The sequence below is a fragment of the Syngnathus scovelli genome, chromosome 15, assembly GCF_024217435.2.
Source record: "Syngnathus scovelli strain Florida chromosome 15, RoL_Ssco_1.2, whole genome shotgun sequence".
In the NCBI taxonomy this organism is placed as follows: Eukaryota; Metazoa; Chordata; class Actinopteri; order Syngnathiformes; family Syngnathidae; genus Syngnathus; species Syngnathus scovelli.
In genome coordinates, this window is record NC_090861.1 from 13,423,759 (window position 1) to 13,449,116 (window position 25,358).

Below are 25,358 nucleotides of genomic sequence, written 5' to 3' on the forward strand. Positions count from 1 at the left end.
TGTGGAAAAGATAATGCGCACGACATTTTTTCTCAAAAGCATGACTTGAAAGAAGGTCCAAACCAGACAAACAGCAGAGGATGGTTTTGATCTATCCACCTCTGGGTTATGGGCCCAGCACGCTCCCGCTGCGCCACTCTGCTGCTCAGTGCTAGCAATTCATCAAGTCCTCTAATCGGCTAACAAGCATTCGGTTCCAACTCGTAACTGGATTCTGACTGTCACTCATTACATTATGAACAAAGCTCAGTCGGGCAGCACTAACCTGGATGCTGGTGGAGAAACCAACTTTTTATCCACTTTCACATTTTATTAGAAATGTCAACAAAATTCAATGTTGAAACTGCAGTTGGTAGGTAGTGTCGCTGAAGCGCTGGATTTAGGCTCTCAGTCTCTACTAAGGCGTGCGTTCAAATCTTGTGTTAGTTCCGCTCTATTCTTCTGGCCTGACTCCTTTTGGCGCAGCCGTTGTACATATGATGACCCTGGAAAGTTCTTGGCAAATTCTCATTTGCCTTTCATGTTCATCGGGTCTACCATTTTAATAGGTATCTACACTGTGTATTTGGATAGAGACTGGTCAAAGGGGACACATATATGCCTCGTGAACTACTACATGCATTACTGCGGATGAAGAAGAGTGAACAAATAAGTCATCAGACAAGTTTGCCGATTTTTTAGTGCCCATTAGAGCAGCACTCTGTTCCGTACTGTAACCTGTTAGGTTTGTTCCCAGTTCTTTATCTTTAATGCTCGATATGCTAACAGTAATTACCAAGAGAAAGCCTTCACAGTTTAACTATTTAATGTATGCCAAAATGATTGATGCACAGCTGTGGAGCCCTTTCTGCGAGATGCAGAAGAAGGTTCCTCTCCCAGCGCCAAGGTTCCTGCTCTTATACTACTCTGGCCGCCTTCCTGCAAGGAGGCGACTGCCTAGCCTGTGTGATAATGTGTGACCTTGTCATCTTAACCGAGAGCGACTTCTACATATGTGCAAAGGGTTTCATAGAGTAGAGAAAGCTAATAAAGCAAGAGAAGTGTTACAGCGATATAATGGCATAGCTCAAGCTCCCTAGCTAATCACATGTGCCAAAGAGGCCTAACAAACCGTTGGTGAGAATGGGTAGACGGGGAAGCCTGTAAGTGAGTCCCTCACTCGCATACTCCATCGCTTCTCTGCCTTTTGGCTAAGATAAAGTGTAGTATCTGTTCTTGGGTTTGGGGGATTAAGAGAGCTGACCGTAGAAGAGAGAATTTTAACCATAAAAGTGGTGATTTTACCCTTGCTTTTACTAATCAGTTCTGTTTTCATCCCAGCAAGTAAGTTGCTTTTAGAATTGGACCGAGCCATTTTTTACTTCACCTGGAAATCCAAGTCAGAGGGACTGAAGAGGGACACCATGAAGAAAAAGAAAAAAAAACAGAGGAGAAGGAGTCCCGAACTTAAAACTCTTCCTCGGAAGCAGATATGTTGCCCTGCACCTGCGAAGCGCGCTCGTTACACCAAATGCATCGAAAAGCCAAGCAATGACACGATTCTGGATGGGCTCATACTGTCACGGTCGGGTGGTGGAGCATGGAGCAGGACGACCAAGTGCAGCTCGGACCAGGGTTTATTGAAGCAACTCAAAATACAGACTCGGTAAACTGACATGACTTAAACAATAACTTGACTGACTGACCGGGACGTGGAACAAGAAGACAGCAGGACATGACGGCACCAAGACAGGACGACACACCGAACGACAGGAACCAAAACCAATGACCAAAACCAATGACCAAAACCAATGATCCGACAGGGAGAGAGGGGCAGACAGGACTTTTATACACGACAGGTAACGAGAGGCAGGTGGGAACAATCACACTGATCATGGGCACACAGGAGGGGAGGGGCGAGCACACAGACAGAAACCAAGACAGACACATAGTGGAGCAGGGCGAGACGTGACACATACCTCCGGAAACTAAAGCTAATACCCATCGACCAATGAATTCCTGTGTCTTTTAACGCGCCACCTTCTTATTTCTTCACCAAAAAGTTTTTGAAGAACTTTAAATTAGAGCAAGAAAATAGTGACATTTTAACAAGTCACAGATCTATGATCTCTGTCGTACAGCGGGAAGTGGTTTGTCCAGTGCTCGGACCCGCATTCGGCGAGCCCACAACAGTTTGGCACAACGTCAACCACCCCGCCCTCTCGAAACAAACTTGTTGGGACCTGTCGTGGATGGTGGCCCATGATGGCCTCCCAGTCAGGTCCGTTATGCACTCCCGGGGCATATCAGCGCTCTCAACGTGCCCCCGACCTGGCTGTGGCGCCCAGGAGTCAGTGTGGCACCTGCTCAGGTAGTTCATGGCTGCCGTATACCTGTGGGCGACCTGCAGTTCCCGGCAAGGGAAGTGTTGAATGCAGACATCAACATCTCAACAGACCCTTCGCACCCAGGTTGCAGCCTGTTTGAACTACTCCCCTCCGGACGCCGTTATAGAGCTCTGTACACTAAAACCAGCAGACACAGAGACAGCTTCTTCCCCCAGGCTGTCGCTCTGATGAACTCACACCACTCTTAGAGTCTCAGAGTCATTACTGTGCAATAACATCCCGCTTTCCACACCTTTTTTGTTTACACTGTTTGTACTATGTGTCCTCTCTGCATCCATTGCAGCCTGGTCATCCTCGAAGAGGGACCCTCCCATCTGTGGTCTCTTCTCAAGGTTTCTCATTTCCCCTAGCTGGAGTTATGAGTTTTTCCTTGCCCTCTTGGGAGTTTAAGATCAGTTTAAGATCAGGGGATGTTTGAGAATATCTTTCATTTTTCACATGTTGTTGTTAGTCACCTAAATGTTGAACAGAGGCTGTGATTTACCGAAGTCAAATTCCTTGTTTGGCACGCTCAAACATGGCGAATAAAAAACTCTTGAATCTTGAATCTTGAACCTTGTACTCTATGGGGTGAGCCCGTTGAAAATCAAGCAAGAAGACTTTACAAAGCAGTGGCTCACTTTTGCTGCCATCAAAGACGCCATGTGGACTTCCAGAAATTTGCTGGTAAGGAGGCACAGACAGACAAGGAAATGATGGAATTGGGCTAAAATGGTGCACGAAAACAGTGTGTATTCACCTTTATATTTTGCTTCATGTAGCCTTATCAAAATGAATAAAACTTCTCTCTGTATGTGCATTCACGTGTAACATTGAAGGAGGTAGATATTTTGTTTCAATATTTAAATAAATACCATCATTGTCTATTAAGACACTAAAGGTTGATGGAACATTTTTTGTAGGGCTGCTGTGTTTTAACAAGGAAAGACTCATGTGCTTATGGATGAAGACGACTTGTACTTGAGATTGTGCTTGTGAACAGTAAAGAGGAGTGCTTGTGCAATTGACAGGGTTGGTTATTGTTTTTTATTTAAAAACAATATTTTTTGCCAAATTACAATAGACTGGCATGTGCCAATTCAAATGGGTCCCACCAGAAGTTAAACTGCATTGATAAACGAAGCCCCTTCGTTAGTCATCACTTTACCGTGGAGGAGGGGTTTGCACGCCCCAATGATCCTAGCAGCCATCTTGTCTGGGGCTTCATGCCCCTGGTAGGGTCATCCATGGCAAACGGATCCTAGGTGAAGGGCCAGACAAAGCACGGCTCTCACAAGCCCCTTATGAAGAAAAACATAAATGGATTTTGTTTTCCCTCGCCCGGACGCGGGTCACCGGGCCCCACATCTGGAGCCAGGCGTGGAGGTGGGGCTCGAAGGCGAGCGTCTGGTGGCCAGGCCTTCGCCCACGGGGCCCGGCTGGGCACAGCCCGAAAAGGAAACATGGGTCCCCCTTCCCATGGGCTCACCACCTGCCGGAGGGGCCAAAGGGGTCGGGTGCAGTGCAAAATGGGCGGCGGAAAAAGGCAGGGACCTTGGCGGACCGATCCCTGGCTGCAGAAGCTGACTCTTGGGACATGGAATATCGCCTCTCTGACTGAAAAGGAGCCCGAGCTGGGCGTGGGAGGAGTTTGGCGAGGCCATGGAGAATGACTTCCGGATGGCTTCGAGGAAATTCTGGTCCACCATCCGGCGTCTCAGGAGGGGGAACCAGTGCACCGTCAACACTGTTTACACTGGAGATGACGTGCTGCTGACCTCGACACGGGACGTCGTGAGTCGGTGGGGAGAGTACTTTGAAGACCTCCTCAATTCCACCGACACGCCTTCCATTGTGGAAACAGGGCCTGGAGACTCTGAGGTGGACTCTCCAATCTCTGGGGTCGAACTCACTGAGGTAATCAAAAAAGTCCTCTGGGGCATGGCCCCGGGGGTGGATGAGATCCGCCCAGAGTTTTTAAAGGCTCTGGATGTTGTGGGACTATCATGGCTGACACGCCTCTACAGCATTGCGTGGACATCGGGGACGGTGCCTCTGGATTGGCAGACTGGGGTGGTGGTTCCCCTCTTTAAGACGGGAGACCGGAGGTTGTGTTCCAACTATAGGGGAATCACACTCCTCAGCCTCCCTGGTAAGGTCTATTCAGGGGTGCTGGAGATGATGGTCTGTCGGGAAGTCGAACCTCGGATTAAGGAGGAGCAGTGTGGCTTTTGTCCTGGCCATGGAACAGTGGACCAGCTCTACACCCTGGGCAGGATCCTCGAGGGGGCATGGGAGTTCGCCCAACCTGTCCACATGTGTTTTGTGGACTTGGAGAAGGGGTTCAATCGTGTCCTTCGGGAAGTTTTGTGGAGGGTGCTTCGGGAGTACGGGGTGCTGAGCCAACTGATAAGGGCGGTTTGGTCCCTGTATCACCAATACCAGAGTTTGGTCCGCATTTCTGGCAGTAAGTCAGATTCTTTCCCAGTGAGGGCTGGACTCTGCCAAGGCTGCCCTTTGTCACCGATTCTGTTCATAATGGTTATGGACAGAATTTCTACACGCAGCCAAGGCGTTGAGGGGGTCCAGTTCTGGGACCTCAGCATTGCGTCTCTGCTTTTTGCAGATGACGTGGTGCTGTTGGCTTCTTCAAGCCGTGATCTCCAGCTCTCACTGGGGTGGTTCGCAGCCGAGTGTGAAGCGGTCGGGATGAGGGTCAGCACCTCCAAATCCGAGGCCATGGTCCTCGGTCGGAAAAGGGTGGGATGCCCTCTCCGGATCGGGGATGAGATCCTGCCCCAAGTGGAGGAGTTCAAGTATCTTTGGGTCTTGTTCACGAGTGAGAGCAGGATGGAGCGCGAGATCGACAGGCGGTTTGGTGCAGCGTCGGCAGTAATGCGAACTCTGTACTAATCCGTCGTGGTGAAGAGAGAGCTGAGAAAAAAGGCAAAGCTCTCAATTTACCGGTCGATCTACGCTCCTACCCTCAACTATGGTCACGAGCTTTTGGGTCGTGACCGAAAGAACGAGATCCAGAATACAAGCGGCCGAAATGAGTTTCCTCTGCAGGGTGTCCGGGCTCTCCCTTGAGAAGCTTGGTCATCCGGGAGGGACTCGGAGTAGAGCCGCTGCTCTTCTACGGTGAGAGGAGCCAGATGAGGTGGCTCAGGCATCTCATCAGGATGCCTCCTGGACGCCTCCCTTTGGAAGTGTTCCGGACATGTCCCACCGGTAGGAGACCTCGCGGGCGATCCAGGACGTGCTGGAAAGACTATGTCTCTCGGCTGGCCTGGGAACGCCTTGGGATTCCCCGGGTTGAGCCTGGGAGTCCCTCCTAAAGCTGTCTCCCCCTCGACCCAACCCGGATAAGCGGAATAGGATGGATAAATGGATGGATGATAAACGAGGTTTTAAACGTGATTGTCTGTCTGCACTCGGCATAATTTCTCTGTTTATGTGAACATGTTCACACGTGCCGGTATAAATTATGTGAACGTATGATTGTTGCACGGAGTATGATATAGGCGGCTATCCGTTGCAATATTGATATTCTTTCGCAGAACATCAACAAATTGAGATATACTCTTATTGTTCCTCTCCACGGAAATGGTATACTCTTTATTGTTCCTCTCCACAGAAATCTTTAGTAAAAGGCGAAAGATTTATTCGATCTGAAGAGAAACGAGTGATCTGAAAATCTGAGTCAAAACGGGCCACCCCACTGCTGGTCTCACTAAATTCACAGGCGGTCTCACACTCAAATTGCAGCAACCATTCCTTCTAATACAAACAATAGAAGTTGATGGATTTACTATACTTACAAGGACTCAAGCAAAATAGAATGTTTAAACGAGTATTTTGTGTTCATTAATGTCTCACTTACTTTAAACATTGTTGGCGCACAGGATTGTAGGTATCTGATCGAACACTGATGGCGCTCGTTCTTTCAATTATATTGGGCGTCTATTTTGATTATTGATGGTAAAAACAGTTGTATGTCTTGGTACGTGTACTTTTGGTCTGAGAGAACGGGAAATGATCCCATCCCTGTGTTTTATTTGAAAATTTGTAATTTCATAACTTTATTCAACACAAATCGGGAAACAAAATACGATCGTAATTTCTCAAATGATTTTTCAAACTTCGGAAATGCTCTATGTCTCCCTTGTGTCGCAAATAATTGAGGCTTTTGACGTTGCTGGCATGGTTTGGAGTGTAATTCACCTCCACTGCGTTGGTGGCGTTTGATATTTGACATTAGAAAATATTTCTGTCATTTTACTTTAGAAAGTAAAAGTTGTTTTCTAGAAATCCATACTTGTGATGTATGAGGAACAACAATCGGGCGCATTCTTAAAAAGACAGACCTACAGCCGACAAAAAGGTTTTGATACGTTCATATCATATGACGAGTCAGGAACGTGGTAATTACATATTATTTTGCATTTGCTAATTTGGTGAATACAGTTTAACGAGCAAATGCACAGTGTTAGAGATTCGCTCAGTCCAACTTATTTTGCAAGAACCACACGGGAGACGAGTAAGTCCCTTTAGACACCTGCAGGTGGAGAGTCCATTCGTCGCTGTGCGTACAGCGATGTTCGAATGGAGGTCTGACTCTCGCCTCCTGCAAGAGCATTTTTATTAAGAGAAACAGGGTGGGGGTAAGAGTGGACTGAATAGAGAAAGCCCTTGACCTCTAGTCAAAACATAGCAAGGGGTGTTTTACGACTTTGTGTAGGATGGGACACGCTAGGTGATTTATCACAGGTTGCATTCCAACATAAGCATAAAACTAATCTAGCTAGGTTATTTATTACAGGCTGCATTCCAACATAATCATACGATAAGAATAATCTGGAGAACCCTGACACACAGTTCCAGAGTACAGTTAATTACATAATCAAAAGCGTTCAGTGTGTCACAGCATCGCAGACTTAAACTCCATGTGCATACTACTGCGCTTAATTTTTGTTTTCATCAGAAAGACCAGAGGAGAGCGCGAACACAGTCCCCCACTACCAGAAATAATAGAGTCAAGATTCACACAGTAGGGGAATTTGCAGAGGTCAGCACAACCGTAGTGCAATGGCTGAGCCTCACATGGGGTGAACCACCTTCTTGATCATGGGCCGAGGTCTTTACCGCACACGGCATTTTCAGTCACGGGCTTAATTGCTAAAAACGTGTGGCACACATACACACTCAGTGGATGAAACAGGATTCGTAGAACTGTTTAAGTCAAAGTCAAAGTCAAAGTCAGCTTTATTGTCAATTTGTCCACATGCCGAAGACATACAAAGAAACCGAAATTTCGTTCCCCCCTATCCCATGGTGACAAGACATGGCCCACAACAGACAAACAAGTAAACAAGTATAACAAAAGCGTGCTGAATAAATAATGAATAAATAACACAACAAATAAATAAATAAATAAGAGGAGCAAAAAAAGGAGCAAGTGTGCGTACAGCAGACATTCCAGAAAATAGCGCAACAGTGCCGCACGCTACGCAGAAGGGGGTAGCGAGTTCAGGGCCCTAACAGCCTGGAGAAAGAAGCTGTTGGCGAGTCTGGTGGTGCGGGAGCGCAGGCTCCTATACCTCTTCCCAGAGGGCAGAAGGTCAAACAAAGAGTGAGCCGGGTGACTCACATCTCTGGCAATCGAGGTTGCCTTGCGGGCGAGATGGGAGGTGTAAATGTCCTTCAGGGAGGGGAGCGAAGCACCAATAATCTTACCAGCCGTATTCACTATGCGCTGCAGGGCCTTCAAGTTCTGTTCAGTGCAGTTACCACCCCAGACAGCGATGCAACTGGTGAGGACGCTCTCAATGGTGCCACGGTAGAATGTAGACAGGACTGCCTGAGGAGCACATGCACGCCTGAGCTTCCGCAGGAAGTACAGGCGGCGCTGAGCTTTCTTTGCCAGTGACGAGGTGTTTGCGGACCAGGAGAGGTCCTCACTGATGTGCACCCCCAGGAACTTGGTGCAGCTCACCCACTCCACCACAGCACCGTCGATGATCAGCGGCAGGTGTGTTGTGTGACCCTTCCGGAAGTCAACAACGATTTCCTTGGTCTTATTGACGTTCAGCAGGAGGTTGTTGTCCCTGCACCACATGGTCAGAAGGTCAACTTCCGACCTGTACCGAGTCTCGTCGCCCTTCGTGATGAGACCCACCAGAGTCGTGTCGTCAGCAAACTTCACTATGCGGTTGTCGCTGTAGGTCGCAGTGCAGTCATGCGTCAGCAGGGTGAAGAGCAATGGACTAAGCACGCAGCCCTGGGGGCCCCCGTGCATGCATTGCCTTTTTTAACCTGAGAACCCTAAAACTGTATGAATTTGTATTTATTGAAAACGTCCAACATTACCACTGAATAATATTTTTTTTCCTGAACAAGTTTTGAAAATGACAAATATATCAAATAACAATAACATAAACAGTTCACCGCCACACAGCCCCAAGCACCGGCATCGACTTCCAGGCGTGTGGCAGCGTGGACTTCCATCCCTGGAGGTGGCACTTCCAGCCACAGAGGTCGAAGAGAGCTCCATAGAATAGGACCGGGTGTGCGTGAAACATATAATAGATTTTCAAACCTTCTGTGTCACTCCAAATCATTAAATCCTTCAAACTAGTGGTAGAGTGTCCGCCCTGAGACTGGAAGGTTGTGGGTTCAAACCCCGGCCGGGTCATACCTATAAAAATGGGACCAATTGCCTCCCTGCTTGGCACTCAACATTAAGGGGTGGAATTGGGTGTTAGATCACCAAATGATTCCCGAGCGCGGCACCGCTGCTGCTCACTGCTCCCCTCTCCCCCAGGGGATGGATCAAAATCACACGGGGATGGGTTGAATGCAGAGGACAAATCTCACCACACCCAGATGTGTGTGTGATGATCATTGGGAAAAAAAACTCTCCGTCCTCTGTGTCACTTACAAGCAAAGCCACTAAAGATGCCGGTAGTACATGGGGCCCTTCGTCATCTTCGTCATCCCGTGATCGAATCCTTTGTCCTTTAAGTAAACAACCGCCGCGCCGCTGATGTCACTTGCAGTTCAAACTACAGTAATCCCTTGCTACATCACGGTTCGTTTATCCATTTTTCGTTTTTTTTTTTATTTTGAAAATTTGTGACAAAAAATCACGTATAAGTTGCTCCTCAGTATAAGTCGCCCCCCCACCCAAACTATGAAAAGAAACGTGACTTATAGTCCAGAAAATACGGTAATGACAACACACAATACAACAAAACACAACACAACAATACTTACCTTTCCTTTAAAATCTTTTTCTCTACCTAACACAGACAGATAATGGGAGAATGTGTCACAATGTGAAGGAGATGTATTGGGTAATGCAGAAACAAAATAAAAACTATTATTTAATGTTAGACACATTATCCACTACTTTCCTCTTGACATTCATTAAATTGACAACGAAGGGACTTGAACCCCTTAATCTTCTGATCCAGTCAGTTAACTCCACTTTAATCTAGGCTGTAGATTTACTGTATATGCTCAAAAATCATTGCACTGCTATCACTTGTCAGAATTTCCTGTATGGCTATCTGGCCTAATGGATAAGATTTCAAATCTAAACAGGTATTCATGTCTAGTGTATCATCAAATTGAAAGAGGAAAATATGTCACGGTCGGGTGTGGAGCATGGAGCAGGACGACCAAGTGCAGCCCGGACCAGGGTCCACCGAAGCAACTCAAAATACAGACTCGGTAAACTGACATGACCTAAACAATAACTTGACTGACCAGGACGTGAAACAAGAAGACAGCAGGACACGACGGCACCAAGACAGCACGCCAACACCGAACGACAGCAACCAAAACCAAAACCAATGATCCGACAGGGAGAGAGGGGCAGACAGGACTTTTATACACGACAGGTAACGAGAGGCAGGTGGGAACAATCACACTGATCATGGGCACACAGGAGGGGAGGGGCGAGCACACAGACAGAAACCAAGACAGACACATAGTGGAGCAGTTGGGGGCGAGACGTGACAAAATATAGGTAAACTGTTTTTGTGCTGTTTTGATCTTTGTTGTGGTGACCCCAAATGTCAGTGACAAAAGCCAAAAGAAAGAGGCACATTTTTCATCTGATGTACAATTTTTAATTTGTTTCTCTTGACTCCAGTTGAGCAACCTGTGCTTGCTGATATTCACAATCCCTGCTTACTTTGCTGCCCTACCCCTTAAAAGAAGAAAAAGTTATTTTAGTCTGAGCAACCTGCTCCCTACTGAAAATAGGGTTTTCAACTAAGGTTTCCAACTAGGACTAGGGTTTCCAACTAGGGCTAGAGTTAGGGTTAGGGCTAGTTTGGACTAGGTATATAAAAAGTCTGCCCCACCTGAGGACCGAACTCTTGACCTTTAGATTGTGAGACTGGCATGCTAGCACCTGCATTAATGAGGCTGTGCATTTACAGTTTTACAATTCTTTTTTACTGTAAAATTGATCCAACCACCGGCCATTTCAATCAAACTGAACTTCACAGAAAGATAAAGTGACTTTTAGTCTGAGCATTCTGAAACTAGGGTTTCCAACTCGGGTTAGGGAAGCCAACTAAGGTTTCAAATTGTGGCCAGGGTTTCCAACTGGGGCTTCCAACGAGGATGAGGGTTTCCAATTCGGGCTAGAGTTAGGACTATATAAAAGTGTGCCCTGTGTGAGGGTCGAATTTACGACCTCCAGATTATGAGACTGACACACTACCACTTCCGCGAACGAGGCTATGCATTTGCAATTTGTGCAATTGTTTTTTACTGTAAAATTGATTCAACCACCGCCCATTTTGATCAAACTTAACTAGGCTAGGGCTAGGATTTCCAACTAGGACTAGGGTTTACAGGTAGGGCTAGATTTAGGGTTGGAATATATATAAATCATGCACCGTGTGAGGATCAAACTCTCGACTTTCAGATTACGACACTGACGCGCTACCGCCTGCGCCAACGAGAATTTGTGGCACCTGTCTTAAAATTCTATTTTACTGTAAAATTGATTCAACCACCGGCCATTTCCATCAAACTGAACTTCATCAAAAGAAAAAGGTACTTCTGTCTGACCATTCTCAAAGTTGGGTTTCCAACTGGGGCTAGGGTTTCCAACAAGGGCTCGAGTTAGGGTTAGGACTAAATAAGACATAGCCCCGTGTGAGGGTTGAACTCACGACTTTCAGTTTACTAGACTGACGCGCTACCGCCTGCGCTACCGAGGCCATGAATAGTTGGTTTTACAGAGCTATTTTACTGTAAAATTGATTCAACCACTGGCCATTTCAATTAAACTCAACTTCACAGACAGTAAACCTTATTCTATGTCCATCCATCCATTTTCTGAACCGCTTAGTCCCCACGGGGGTCGCGGGCGTGCTGGAGCCTATCCCAGCCGTCATCGGGCAGTAGGCGGGGGACACCCTGAACTGGTTGCCAGCCAATCGCAGGGCACACAGAGACAGACAACCAATCGCACTCACACTCACACCTAGGGACAATTTGGAGTCTTCAATCGGCCTACCAAGCATGTTTTTGGAATGTGGGAGGAAACCGGAGTGCCCGGAGAAAACCCACGCGGGCCCGGGGAGAACATGCAAACTCCACACAGGGAGGGCCGGAGGTGGAATCGAACCCGCACCCTCCTAACTGTGAGGCGGACGTGCTACCCAGTGCGCCACCGAGCCGCCCCTTATTCTATGTATTATTTATTATTCTTTTCTATACTGTCAGAAAGGTTTTGGTTTCTGATTTCTTTTTTGTTGTGCTGACTCCCCCCCAATCTCCATTTTCAGTGCAACAAAGTGACAAAAACCAAAAGAAAAAATGCTTTCTCTATTGCACACTAGAGCCAGCATTTCCAACTAGGGCTAGGGTTTCCAACTAGGGTTCCAACTCCGGGTAGGGTTTCAAACTAGGAATTCCAACTGGGGCAAGGGTTTCCAATTAGGGTTTCCAACTCGGGCTGGGGTTTCCAACTAGAGACAACATTGGACAGCTGCCACTTGTTGGGAACCTTTAAATGTTTAGTCTTATCAACGAATGTGTTTCAGAGGCCAGATTTAAAACGTGGCTTCTGGTTTTCATGAACCAAACCCATTAAAAAAAGTGAAAGAATGAAACAGTTCTTATTAGGAGAAGCCTGGTTAGCTCAGGTGGTAGAGCATGCAAGTCTTAATCTCAGGGTTGTGGGTTCTATCCCCATATTGGGCAGCCCACACTTGTCGGGAACCTTTGATTCTTTAGTCTTATCAATAGATGTGTTTCAGAGGCCACACTTAAAACATTTCTCTATTTCCCCTAACCCATTCAAAAAAAATGAAAAAATGAAACAATTCCAAGGTCGAAAAGCCTGGTTAGCTCAGTGGGGAGAACATGCGACTCTTAAACTCAGGGCCGTGGGTTCGGTTCCCACATTGGGCATCCTTGCTTGTTGGGAACCGTTAAACAGTCTTATCAAGGCCACACTGAAAACATGGAGTATTTCACATGGCGATGTGGCCTAATGGATAAGGCACCTGACTTCGGATCAGACGATCCCTTTCATAGTCAATTTAACGTGTCATGCTTTGAAATCAAAAACTTGACTTCAGTCTGAACCAACTCTTGACTGATTGATTGAACTTTATTCATCCCACAGCAGGGAAATTCACTTGTCACAGCAGCGCATATCAGTGCAATAATAATACGAGTGCAAGAATAAAACAAGTGCCAGAATTACAAAAAAGGGTAAATAACAGACAAGGATAAACACAAGTGCTGCTAGTAGAGACGAAACACATTCATTTTATCAGGCGGCATGCATGTTGTAAAGTCTGACAGCAGAGGGAATGAAGGACCTGAGGAACCGTTCCTTCCTACACCGAGGGTGCAAAAGTCTGCCGCTAAAGGAGCTGCTCAGGAACCGCACACTCTCATGGAGGTGGTGAGAGGTGTTGTCCATGATGGATTTAAGCTTAATCAACGTCCTCCTCTCACCCACAACCTCAATGGAGTCCAGGGGACAGCCCAGAACAGAGCTCGCTCTTCTGAGCATCTTATTCAGTCCCCCCCTGTCCCGGTCACTACTGCCCCCACCCCAGCAGACCACAGCGTAGATGATGGCCGAGGCCACCATAGAGTCATAGAAGGTCCGGAGGAGAGCCCTGCACACACCGAAGGACCTCAGTCTCCTCAGCAGATGGAGGCGACTCTGGCCCTTTTTGTACAGGATATGGGTGTGATCAGTCCAGTCCAGTCCAGTTTGTTGTTAAGGCGAACACCCAGGAATTTGTAGTTCTCCACTACCTCACTGTCCGATCCCTGGATGTTCATTGGAGTGAAGATGGGTGCTGTCCTCCCGAAGCTCACAATCAACCCCTTCGTCTTGCTGGTGTTGTTCACCTGATGCTGGTTGAGCTCACACCAGCTGGCAAAGTCCTTGATGACCAACCTATATTCCAGATCGTTCCCCTCTGCGACATTTCAAACAATGGCCATGTCGTCGGAGAACTTCTGGATTTGGCAGTGTGCGGTGTCGTGGGTAAAGTCTGACGTGAACAGGGTGAAAAGGAAAGGAGCACCCTACCCTGGGGGACACCAGTGCTGCAGTGCACCACGTCGGACTCACTGCGATGTAACCTCACAAACTGCGGCCGGTCGGTGAGGAAGTCCGTTGTCCATGCAGTCAGGCACTGGTCCACACCCGCCTTCTCCATCTTCACCCTAAGCAGTGACGGCTGGATGGTGTTAAAAGCGCTGAAGAAAACAAAGAACATGATCTTCCCAGTGCTCCTGTTGTCCTCCAGGTGAAGCAGTGTTCTGTGCAGTAAATAAATCAATGCATTGTCCACCCCAACACCAGGCAGGTAAGCAAACTGCAGGGGGTCCAGCTGCGCTCCCACTAGTGAACGCAGGTGACCCAGGATGATCCTCTTCATAGTCTTCATCAGGTGGGAAGTCAAGGCAATAGGCCTGAAGTGGTTAGGCTCCTTGGGGCATGGCACCTTTGATACAGGGACCACGCAGGAGGTCTTCCACAGTACTGGGACCTTGTTCAGGCTCAGGCTTAGGTTGAACAGGTACCTGACCACACCACTCAGCTGGTCCGCACAATCCCTGAGCAGTCTCGGCCAGATGCCGTCTGGGCCCGGGGTCTTCCCTGCTTTGATCTTTCTGAAGTGAACCTGAAGATCTGTAAAGAAGAGGGGGATGTCGGAAGACCGGGGTGATGGAGTGGAGACAGGAGACAGAAGAGTGACTCCGGGGGAGGGGGTTGGTGAGCTGGCGGGGGGGCTGGAGTGTCGAAGGTGGTAGAAAAAGATGCGGAGCGAGGTGAAGGGGTGGGGGGGAGGCGGAATCAAATCTGTTGAAGAACAGATTGAGTTCATGCACCTGTTGGATTTTGTCCACAATTTAGGGAGCGCACTATCTGCGCCTCACGGCAAAAATCATTGCCAATCACCAGTTATCCAATTTACTCACTGTGTGCTCGTTTGATTTCTTCAGATTTAGGAAAATGCTAAGACACTGAAGCAGAAATTAGACTTACACAGGTTGGTTGAGTTCAATCACAATTCTTGTTCAGAAAGCTCTGTCTTCAGGAAAGTACAATACAGCGCTGGGCCTTTCAAGAGCGCAAAGTCTCCATTCAGAAAAGGCCACCTTCAAGGTTCTTTGGTCAGCTTATATTCAGTCGGCCAGTGTGGGCCGAGTTTGATGGGTGATGAGTCTTTGGGGTGGGGCAAGTTCACAGGAGAGTTTGATTCCATGGGAGTGGGTGCTGGTTCGGTGAGAGCTGGTTCCGTGGGGTTGGGTGCTGATTATGGGAGATTCGATTTGTGGGGGCTGTTGTTGTCCTTTCCGTCTTTCAGCCTTGACGATCGTCTTTGGCTTGGCTGTCTCCCTCTGGCACCTGCTGGTTTTATCTCCAAGTGACCTTCCTGTAAACATTCTTGCACATATACTGTTCCACCTCATCCATTCATCATTCTTTCAATTTTGTCATTTTGTACGGAATTATGTGAGCTTTTGGCTGTGACATCATCTACCTATTTATTAATGTTCCCTGACCATGCAAAGTTTGTACTCACCACTTACCATGTTTTTGTTTGTTTGTTCTTTTGATCTCCATGTACTTGCTTACGTCATCATATTCTTAGTTTAATCATGCTTTCAACCATATCTTTTCTTTGTTAGGCAAAATATTTCCCTCTGTCCAGAACGTTCAGTAGTAATCGAAAACTGGTGTCTAGAATTAGTCAAAACATAAGATACAATCAAGTACTGAACATTTTTAGACGACTTTGGCAGTGTCCGTGATTTAGAAAATCATCAGGCATGCATTGAACAGTTCCTTAAGGGTCATTAAGCTATTCAGGCAATATATCAAAAAACATTTGTTATTTCAAAGTGCTCAGAAATATATATATCAGATCATAAAGTTATAAAAACCTTTCTCATTACCACTTATCAAAAATGTCTAGTTATGTCTTCTTTATTGATTTGGTGTGTAGGTATAATTATATGTTTAAAATGTTTCTTTTATTTATTTAATATGTGAATATACTTGTCTGCTTATGTACTTTATCCAATGAGGTTTGAGCCAGGGCTGTGGACTCGGTCGGATTTTTGCACCGAGTCCGGCCTCTTGACCACCGAGTCCGAGTCCGGGTCCCAGTCCGGCTGTCAATTTTTTCCGTTAATTCATGTGACTGCTTCGTCTTTAGTCAAGGCTAATTTAGATCAAAATCTATCAGAACGAACGCAACTGCTTTCACACTGGCTGGTTCGGCTTATATAGGATCCCTTGCTGAGAGGGCGGACGTAAAAGTGAGGCGACGTTCCAATCGGACGTCGGATCGATAACATTTTCCCTGCCCCACCGGAGTTGTGCTAGTTCATAACGTAGATCACTCGAGGCATAGTCATAAATGTACGGTTGACAATTTAACCGATAGAAGTGGATACATTGGAACATAACCTACACTCTAATATATTATTTGACATGGTATTAAATGCGTGGCTTTACAAAAATGGTCATTGAAGCCCACCCTTAGCCCTGAGTGCCATTGGCATGAGGCAAAACGCTTGAAAACACTCTTGCCCAATTAAATAACCATTCTGAAACACGGGACATGTAAGATAATATTTTTTAATCATTAATTACACCATTATAGCTCAGACATTTATCTAAACACAAATAATTAGTGACGACCCCACAACTATCGAAACACATCAATGATATAAGCTGGGTGACATAATCGTCCTTGACATTGGTACATAATGTAAACATTAGCCTAAGTGCAACTCAACGTGGCCGCATTGATCGTAAGCAGGGCTGTGGACAGTATTCCTACTCGCATTCTGAGCAGCATGATGAAAATAAAATTGAACGTGATTTTTTTATTGTCGGACTCGGTGGACTCGGTCAAAATCAGCACCGAGTCTGAGTCCGAGTCCGGCAAAAATGACAGAGTCCGACCGAGTCCGAGTCCCCGAGTCAGAGTCCAAGTCCAGGAATATAGGTACGTTTTGTGTGCCAAATCTTCATTACAGCCAATAGCAGATTTCTGATTAAAGGTACAAAAAGAAAAGCAATGACTATGTGTGTCCGCTGGTTCTTCTCTGCAACACAGGAAGTTTGCATTCACTACAGTTGTGCCCATCGGCAAAAGGCAGCCCCCAACTACCACATGAGTAGCCGACAGGCCTGTTCTAAAACAACTCACTGATGAGGACGTATTATTTTCAAGGAATGTTCTAGAAGTAATCGTTGTTAAAAAAAAAAACACATGATGGTGGTTCTTGGAGATCACTGTTTATATATACACACACAAATATATATATTGAGTCTAGGGAGACAAATACACCGCAAACTGTGGGTAGGTGTCAGGTGATGAGCCACAGAAAAAAAATCACAGTTGCCACAGAAAGATGACAAGCCTCATTTTGAAGCAGATCTAAACATCAGGGATGAGAACGGCAAATGAAAAAAAAACACTGATATATTGATCAAAACCAGAGCACATTTCTTGGCTTGCTTATCCGAGTCGACAGCATAGACATGGAGACTTTCAAGGCAAGTTACCCCAAGTTGCGCAGCGGTCTGGGTTAGCTACAACAAACATACACCATAAAGGTCAAGCCAGGTGCCGTGCCATATTCAGTAAAAAAAACCAGGAGGATTCCACTACCACTGGTGGGTGAAGTCAAGAGAGAGCTCCAGCGCATGGAAGCTCTGGGCGTCATTAGTCGGGTGAAGGAGCCAACTGATTGGTGTGCCGGCATGGTGGTCGTGCCCCAAAAGGACAAAAGCAGCATTTGAAGACCTAAAGAAAGACATACCAGCTCTGCCGAACCCCTGAAGCCGACTCACCTAACCCCTAGGGTTCGATCGAACCCAGGTTAAGAACCACTGCTCTAAGGTCTGACGAGACAAAGGCAGTCTACCCTATGATCCCTGGAAAAAGGGAGATGTGGTATTATCGTATGTTGAAACTATAATATTATATAGTTTGTTATTGGAGGTCTCAAATAATGTTGACAGTTGGGGGCTCTGTGGTGCGCCAGGGGCATTGTACTGCTATGTAAGACATGAGTGGGGAGAAAATAAAAAGTTGCTGAATAAAGAAGTTGCATTCGCGTTCATCTCTACTCCGTATAAACACAACAGTCGTGGACTGCGTTCGCGCTCTCCCCTGGTCTTTTTGATTAAAACAAAAATCACACGCAGTCGTACGTACATGGAGTTTAGGTCTGCGGTGCTGTGACACACTGAATGCTTTTGAGCATGTTATTAACTGTACTATGGAACTGTGCATTTGCTTGCTAAACTGTATTAACCAAATTAGTCAATGCAAAATAATATGGAATTACCACGTTCCTGACTCGTCATATGATATGAACGTATCAAAACCTTTTTGTCGGCTGTAGGTCTGTCTTTTTAAGAATACGCCCGATTGTTGTTCCTCATACATCTCAGTATAGATTTCTAGAAAACAACATTTACTTTCTAAAGTAAATTGACAGATTTATATTCAAATGTCAAATATCGAACGCCACCATCACAGTGGAGGTAAATTACACTCCAAACCATGCCAGCAACGAGAAAAGCCTCAATTATTTGCGACACGAGAGATATAGAGCACTTCTGAAATTTGAGAAATCATTTGAGAAATTACGATCGTATTTTGTTCCCTGATTTGAATAAAGTTATGAAATCACACGTTTTCAAATAAAACACAGAGATGGGATCATTTCCCATTCTCTCATACCAAAAGTACACGTACCAAGACATACAACTGTTTTTACCTTCAATACTCATAATAGACGCCCAATCGATAGGTGACGCTGTTTGAAAGAAGGTTTGATCAGGTACCTACAATCCTGTGCGCCAAAGATGTTTAAAGTAAAAAAGACATTAATGAAAACAAAATACTTGTTTAAACCTTCTATTTAGGTTGAGTCCTTGTAAGTATAGTAAATCTATCAACGTCTATTGTTTGTATTAGAAGGACTGGTTGCTACAATTTGAGTGTGAGACCGCCTGTGAATTTGGTGAGACCAGCAGTGACGTGGCCCGTTTTGACCCAGATTATCAGATCTCTCTTTCTTTTCAGATGGAATAAATCTTTCGCCTTTTACTAAAGATTTCCGTGGGAAGGAACAATAAGAGTCTATCTCTACCCATTCTCACCAACGGTTTGTTAGAATAGGCCTCTTTGGCACCACTTTTATGGTTAAAATTCTCTCTTCTATGATCAGCTCTCTTAATCCCTCAAACCCAAGAACCGAGACTACACTTGATTTTAGCCAAAAGGCCGAGAAGCGATGGAGTATGCGAGTGACGGACTCACTTACAGGCTTCCCCGTGTCAAACGCACCTCTTGCAATCAGGTGCCCCCGGCTTCCCAGTAACGGGTTCGTTTTAGCCGGGTTCGGAGATTCGTCCGTAATCTAACCACCCGAGTTAAATTAACTCCTCCGGAATCAATCTAATTTCTGTACGACGCCAATCCCTCTCAAGTCACCCGAAGCGCGTGCCGAGTAACTCAATTCGAGGCAGGACTTCGAAGTGACCGCATCGTATTGATGGCTCCCCGCTAATGTTTGAAGTTCTTATTCGTTACGGATATTTTTTAGATGTCTTTGTTAAGACCTCAGGGATTCGTTTGTATAGCGCACCCAAGCACTAGTTTTGCCGAAGTAAATGTTCATACGGGTCCGTTCCACTTGGTCGCTCATGCAGCGAGCCGACCAACTTTTTTATTCGAAAGAGAATCGAATTAATAAAAGTGTGACAATAATAGCATTTTAGAAGAAAATTAATGCCCTTTATATTATTAATTCTAACCTCGTATACGTAGATTTAGCACTTGACCGTCGGAGTTCTTCACCCCACTTAATTGCTTCGAAGAGAATAGCGACCTTCTTACCGAATAAAAATGTCGTGCTGTCTTTAGATTTGCCCAATAATTAATTTGGAAGGCAAGTCTATTTTTTGATCGTGTCCTATTTAACTTTTGACGCGGCCCGACAAAAGGGGAACTGGGCCGCGCCCGACGGACAACTGAAATATTTTTATTCTCCTCCAACTCCACTGATTTATTTCAGCCGTCGTCGTTAATTTATTTAGAAGAAGTAAATTTCCAACAATTCACTTCTAACGAAATCCACTCCTCCTTTAAATATTTACGAAAGTTATTTAATTCTCTAACTGGCTCAGAGTTACTTTTTACACGGCCCGTCAAAAAAGGGGAACTGAGCCGCGCCCGACGGACAACTGAAATATTTTTATTCTCCTCCAACTCCACTGATTTATTTCAGCCGTCGTCGTTAATTTATTTAGAAGAAGTAAATTTCCAACAATTCACTTCTAACGAAATCCACTCCTCCTTTAAATATTTACGAAAGTTATTTAATTCTCTAACTGGCTCAGAGTTACTTTTTACACGGCCCGTCAAAAAAAAGGGGAAGCGGGCCTGAGCCTTTCAAATAGTCAAACAACTTTTCGTTCTACACAAAATAATAATCCGACTTAAACACTTCCGTTGATTTATTTTATTTAAATCGGCCCCAAACCATCGGTTGCATATTCAGTACAAATCCGCGTACAACGAAGTAAGTAATATACAAAACACATTTATTGAAGAAACATGGAATAAAATTACAAATCTCAATTACCCCAGAAACTGAACAATTTCACTCACTGATACCCGTGTTAATAAAATCATTCAATCCCAGAACAATTCGATTGCAAAACACAGTTCATAAAAAAGGGAAGCGGTGATTACCAGCTGCGTGCTATTTTTGGTGAAAGCAAAGTCGAGTGATCAGTTCGATCTTGCTTCTAAATCCAAATTAAAGAAACAGGCTGGCCACGAGGAATCCGGCGGCCCGATGACTATTCCCCCCTCACGCTAAAATACATAAAAAATATAAATCCCTCTCACCTATTTCTCTATAAAGTTGTCCAGTCCAATTTTTGGGAGTAAATCCAAGTTAATTTCAGTCCAGCGATCCTGCGTCTCACACAAAGATCTTCGGGACTTTGGAAAAAATCTTGAAACTCCTCCGGGCCTCTTCACGTATAAGCGCTCTTTTGGGGAAAAAAGCCCTGAGGCTACTCCAGCAGGACCTTTTATAGACCTCTCCGTCTCCCCCCCTCCCCTTTCTTTTCTCCTGTACTTTCCCTATAGGGTAAGACTGCCCAATTCTCCCACGCGTATAGAAGGGACTGTCCAGAAATCCCACGCCTATGGAGGGACTGGCCTTTAGCAGCTGTTTCCGCCCTGACCACGCAGTACTTTCCACCAATTGCACAGCTAGTGGCAAAACCTTTCACTTCCCCCTTTCACCTTTGACCTACTTTCTGTTACATGACTTGTTTTCACCTTTGACCTACTTTCTGTTACATGAATTGATCGAATTGACAAATAATATTGCTTTAAAGCGGTTACAGAGTACATTTTTAGCCAAGCAAAAAAATCAAAAAATTAAAATCACAAAAAATTAAAATCACATAATAAACATTTCATTTGTGCTTCTCCAAACAATTTATGTCACGCCACTATTCTCAGTGACGGGTCCCTTGATCGAATTGACAAATAATATTGCTTAAAGCGGTTACAGAGTACATTTTTAGCCAAGCAAAAAATCAAAAATAAAAAACACATAATAAAAATTTCATTTGTGCTTCTCCAAACAATTTATGTCACGCCACTATTCTCAGTGACGGGTCCCTTGATCGAATTGACAAATAATATTGCTTAAAGCGGTTACAGAGTACATTTTTAGCCAAGCAAAAAATCAAAAATAAAAAACACATAATAAAAATTTCATTTGTGCCTCCATGCGTGACTTACACTCTGACACCGTGTTCCTCTTTTCTATTTTAACTGGTCTAGCTTATCCTGGCCTCTCTTTTGGTCTCATGTTTTGGTCTGGCGCCATCTTTTGGACAAATTTGGAAATATCAGCTCTGTCAATTTATCCCTGTGAACAATCCATATTCTACCATTTGGACCATCTCTATCTCCATGTTACATGACACCCCCTCCTTGGATTGAAAAACAGGTATAAATTTTCTCTGCTCACTCCCTCCCCCGTTACGAGCTAGGCAGTCATGTCGTCGTCTCCGTCTGAGATACTCACGACCTCAGCGGTTGTTGAAGTAGGGCAGGCCGCCGCCATATCACCTTGTCTGGCGATCTCTGCGAGGGCGTTGATCAGGCGCGACAACCGACCAGCAGCGTTGTCGTCGTCAGCGTGGTCCTCCACCGCGAGGGCTCTTAGCACCGGTGGCGTTGAATTCCCTGTGGCCACACTCTCGACATCTGCTTCCTCATCCTCAGCCCCGAGGTCGCTCTCGCGTTCTCTGTCTTGAGCCTCATCGTCGTCCTCAGACCCAGAAGGAGCTGCATCCACATCCAGCGGGCTTATCAGCCGTACGGGGCTGGTGGGCGAGTCGAGGGGAGGACCACCACCGTAGCCAGGCCCTCCATACATACGGCTGTCGTCCGAATCCCGACGCCTCATGGAATCCTCGCCTGGCTCTCTGTACCGTCCTCCTCCCCGACGCGCAGGCCGGACAAGCCCCACAGGGGCCTCGCTGGGTATCACCACAGGTCGGTGTGCTCCATATTCCGCGTTCGGGTGGGTGTAAAAGTCAGCCGGGAGAAAGCGATGAGGAGCGCTCACCGCCAGACAGCGCCCACATTGCCAATGCGAAGTGATGCATCGAGTGCCGTTCCGTTGACGCCAGGTCAGGTGAATCAAAGGCCAGATGGTGCCGTGGGTTCTTCCTGCTCCTTGCGTGAGAACCGTACATGCTGTTAGGGGCCCTCGAGTTGTCTCTAGCAGAGTCGCGGTGATCATCAACTCCGCACATCCTTCCCATCCGAGATGGTCCAAGCTGGACTGCTCTCCCTCTTTTACATACAGACCGTCAGGGACCAGCCAAGTCAAACTAAAGCCGGCCTGATAACAACAGCTTCCCACATAAGATCTCCCGATCACCCAGGCCAATTTCATATGGCTCATTCCGCACAGGATGCATTTAGGTGCATCCCCAAACCAGTGTACAGTCTGTAAAACATGGAAGCACAAATTTTAACATTTTTCATCAAACAATCACCCCTCTGCCAGCCCCTTGGTATACAATAGGGGGGCTTCTCTGCGGCCGTCCTCCCGCCTCTCGGGGCGGGAGGGGAAAAAAAACAGAGTATGTAAAAAACCAGGTTATCATTACCAATTGGTCCACCACTTCGACCCAAAGTAACACAGACAATGACCCCCATATCACGCACCAGAGTACGAGCTTGGCCGTACGCCATCTCCACGCGACAGAGGTGCGTGCATGCTGGTCAAGTCCGGCTACCATCTTTATAACATACATGGCCATTCCTATTACCAATATCGCTTCCAATATGACAACCCCAAACACGACATAGTAAACAAAAATTGACACCACTTCCAAAACACTCCACAAAATAAGCAATACAATTTCGGCAATACCTCTGGGTGTATCAGGGTCAACATACATTCGGCCATGCATGTAGACTACAAAAAGACCCAAACCCATCGTGTGTCTTGTGTATAAAAATCTCAAAATCAAAACCTTGAATATTGATATGACCAAAATTACAGGGCGAGTGAGTTGTTGCAAATCCCAAGACCCAGAACAGCAGTAGGCTGTCCAGATACTGAATAAAACCCAATATTGAACTTCGTTACTCACTCTCATTGCTCCTGGCCTTCCCCTCGGATCTAAATACCCACTTGAGCTGTTTGTTGCCATTATTAGTTTTAGTTCCCCCTTTTTTTTTTTTCTCTCTCTGTCGTAGTCCCTGTCTCTGAGCTGTCAGGCTCGAATGCCCGACGGCTGCCCGACTTCTCCTTTTAATACGACGTTCCGACCACCCCTCTTGCGGGCCGTCATTTGCCTAACTAGAGACACCCCTCTTCCGGGGGGGTCGAATAAAATCTTCTTAATGCTTCCTTTTATGGCAATGCACAGAGTCGTTGCTATCCCTATCAATGCAAACCCTACTAGCACCCACGCCCAGATTGGCCCCAGTACCATTTCCAACGCACCAGTGATCACGTCCCCAAAGGCCTCAACCGCGGCACTTGTTGCTGACTGCAGCGCCGCCCCTATCTTCTCATACCAAGTGCAATCATGAATATTGTCTCCATGACCACATTTTATCCAATGCTCTGACGGGGAGAAACATGTTCCATTATTGAAAATTCTATTGGGGCCAACCCAATCAAAACCTATAAACTGCCGCCCCTCACACAGACTCTTTCGGAACGCACGCCCCTCAGCAATCTGCATCAGCGCAGGCAGCCGATAGGGGATAGACACTGGTTTGCCTAAATTTAGCAATCCTTCATTTTGTACCCAGGTACTACAAGGCACCCGGTCTCTAGCGGGCTGCCGCCTCCACCTGTTTTGTGGCGAGACGTACTCCCACAAAGCCCCTTCTACACTTCTGTATCTCTCATCTTGATATTTATCTAAACAATATTCTTTCCAATTAGGCAGTGTAACACATTGTTCACGAGCTAAGGCAATCAAACATTTTGTTTTCTCAGTGTTACAAGTCATCGCCCAGGGCCGAGGATTCACATAGATATATGGGGAATATATTCCCGTGGGCTTGATATCAGTCTCTTTTGAATATACTGTTGACATATATTGGTATTGAACCCAGTAATTTGTTGTTACGTTTAAACAGGGTATAACCCATTGCTTCATCTCGTACCCGTTAAATCCCCACCATGTTTTGGCGGGGTCCCGAACGTTTATCTCAGACCATGCCTGTAAAATTCCTTTCACTGTTTTGTTTACTAAGAGACTGGCACAGTTGTGAACCCACCTGGTGCCCAAGACGGATCGCTTGATCTCATCCAGGTCACATCTTGGTGACCTCCCAACTGTCCACTCCCTCCCATGCAATCCAGCATAAATTTTGCCCACTACACATTGGTCAATTTTATCAAATTCTCCCGGAGTTACCGTCAACAAATCGGCAGGAGTGGGTAACCGTTGAACCCATAAGTGCCTTGCCGATGGGTACAACCGGTGTCTGCCCTGGTCACTGCTGGGCACAGCGATCTGTCTCTGTTCCTGCCATAACCAGGGAAATGAACTATTTAGCCAAAATTCAAAATCCACTGGTTCCTTATTTGGGTTGAACTTCCTCCCTCCCCTTGTTGACACTGCGACAGGGGACTTCATCTTTTGGAATTTATAGGCCCACATTATCACATGATAATTATTCTCACAAAATTGTCCCACATTAAAGTAACACGCATTTAACCTACTAAAAACTCTCTGACAGTCCCAAAATACTGGCTTCTGGCTGTCGGACAGGCTTCTCGGCACCCGGTTAAGGCGACGCTTACTTGAATAATCCTGAGTTTTTTCACAAACCAAATCTAAACAACTCCAGCACGGCTCCCATCCGGGATAAGTGCCACGGCACGTGG

General features: G+C 46.0%; 3 non-coding genes and 2 pseudogenes across 3 annotated transcripts; 2 read left to right on the top strand and 3 right to left on the bottom strand.

The window, feature by feature from the left end:
* The first annotated feature begins 1,170 nt into the window (after positions 1–1,170).
* Positions 1,171–1,378, top strand: LOC125982843 (U2 spliceosomal RNA; annotated as a pseudogene).
* Positions 1,379–5,926: 4,548 nt separating this feature from the next.
* LOC125982845 (U5 spliceosomal RNA) lies at positions 5,927–6,055 on the bottom strand (annotated as a pseudogene).
* Positions 6,056–7,356: 1,301 nt separating this feature from the next.
* LOC125982836 (U1 spliceosomal RNA) lies at positions 7,357–7,526 on the bottom strand. The gene has a single exon (XR_007486501.1). It is a non-coding gene; the product is annotated as a U1 spliceosomal RNA (small nuclear RNA).
* A 4,009-nt stretch (positions 7,527–11,535) lies between these two features.
* trnat-agu (transfer RNA threonine (anticodon AGU)) lies at positions 11,536–11,608 on the bottom strand. Its single transcript has one exon. It is a non-coding gene; the product is annotated as a tRNA-Thr (tRNA).
* A 7,356-nt stretch (positions 11,609–18,964) lies between these two features.
* On the top strand, positions 18,965–19,074 carry LOC125982853 (U5 spliceosomal RNA). Its single transcript, XR_007486508.1, has one exon. It is a non-coding gene; the product is annotated as a U5 spliceosomal RNA (small nuclear RNA).
* The last annotated feature ends 6,284 nt before the right edge of the window (positions 19,075–25,358 follow it).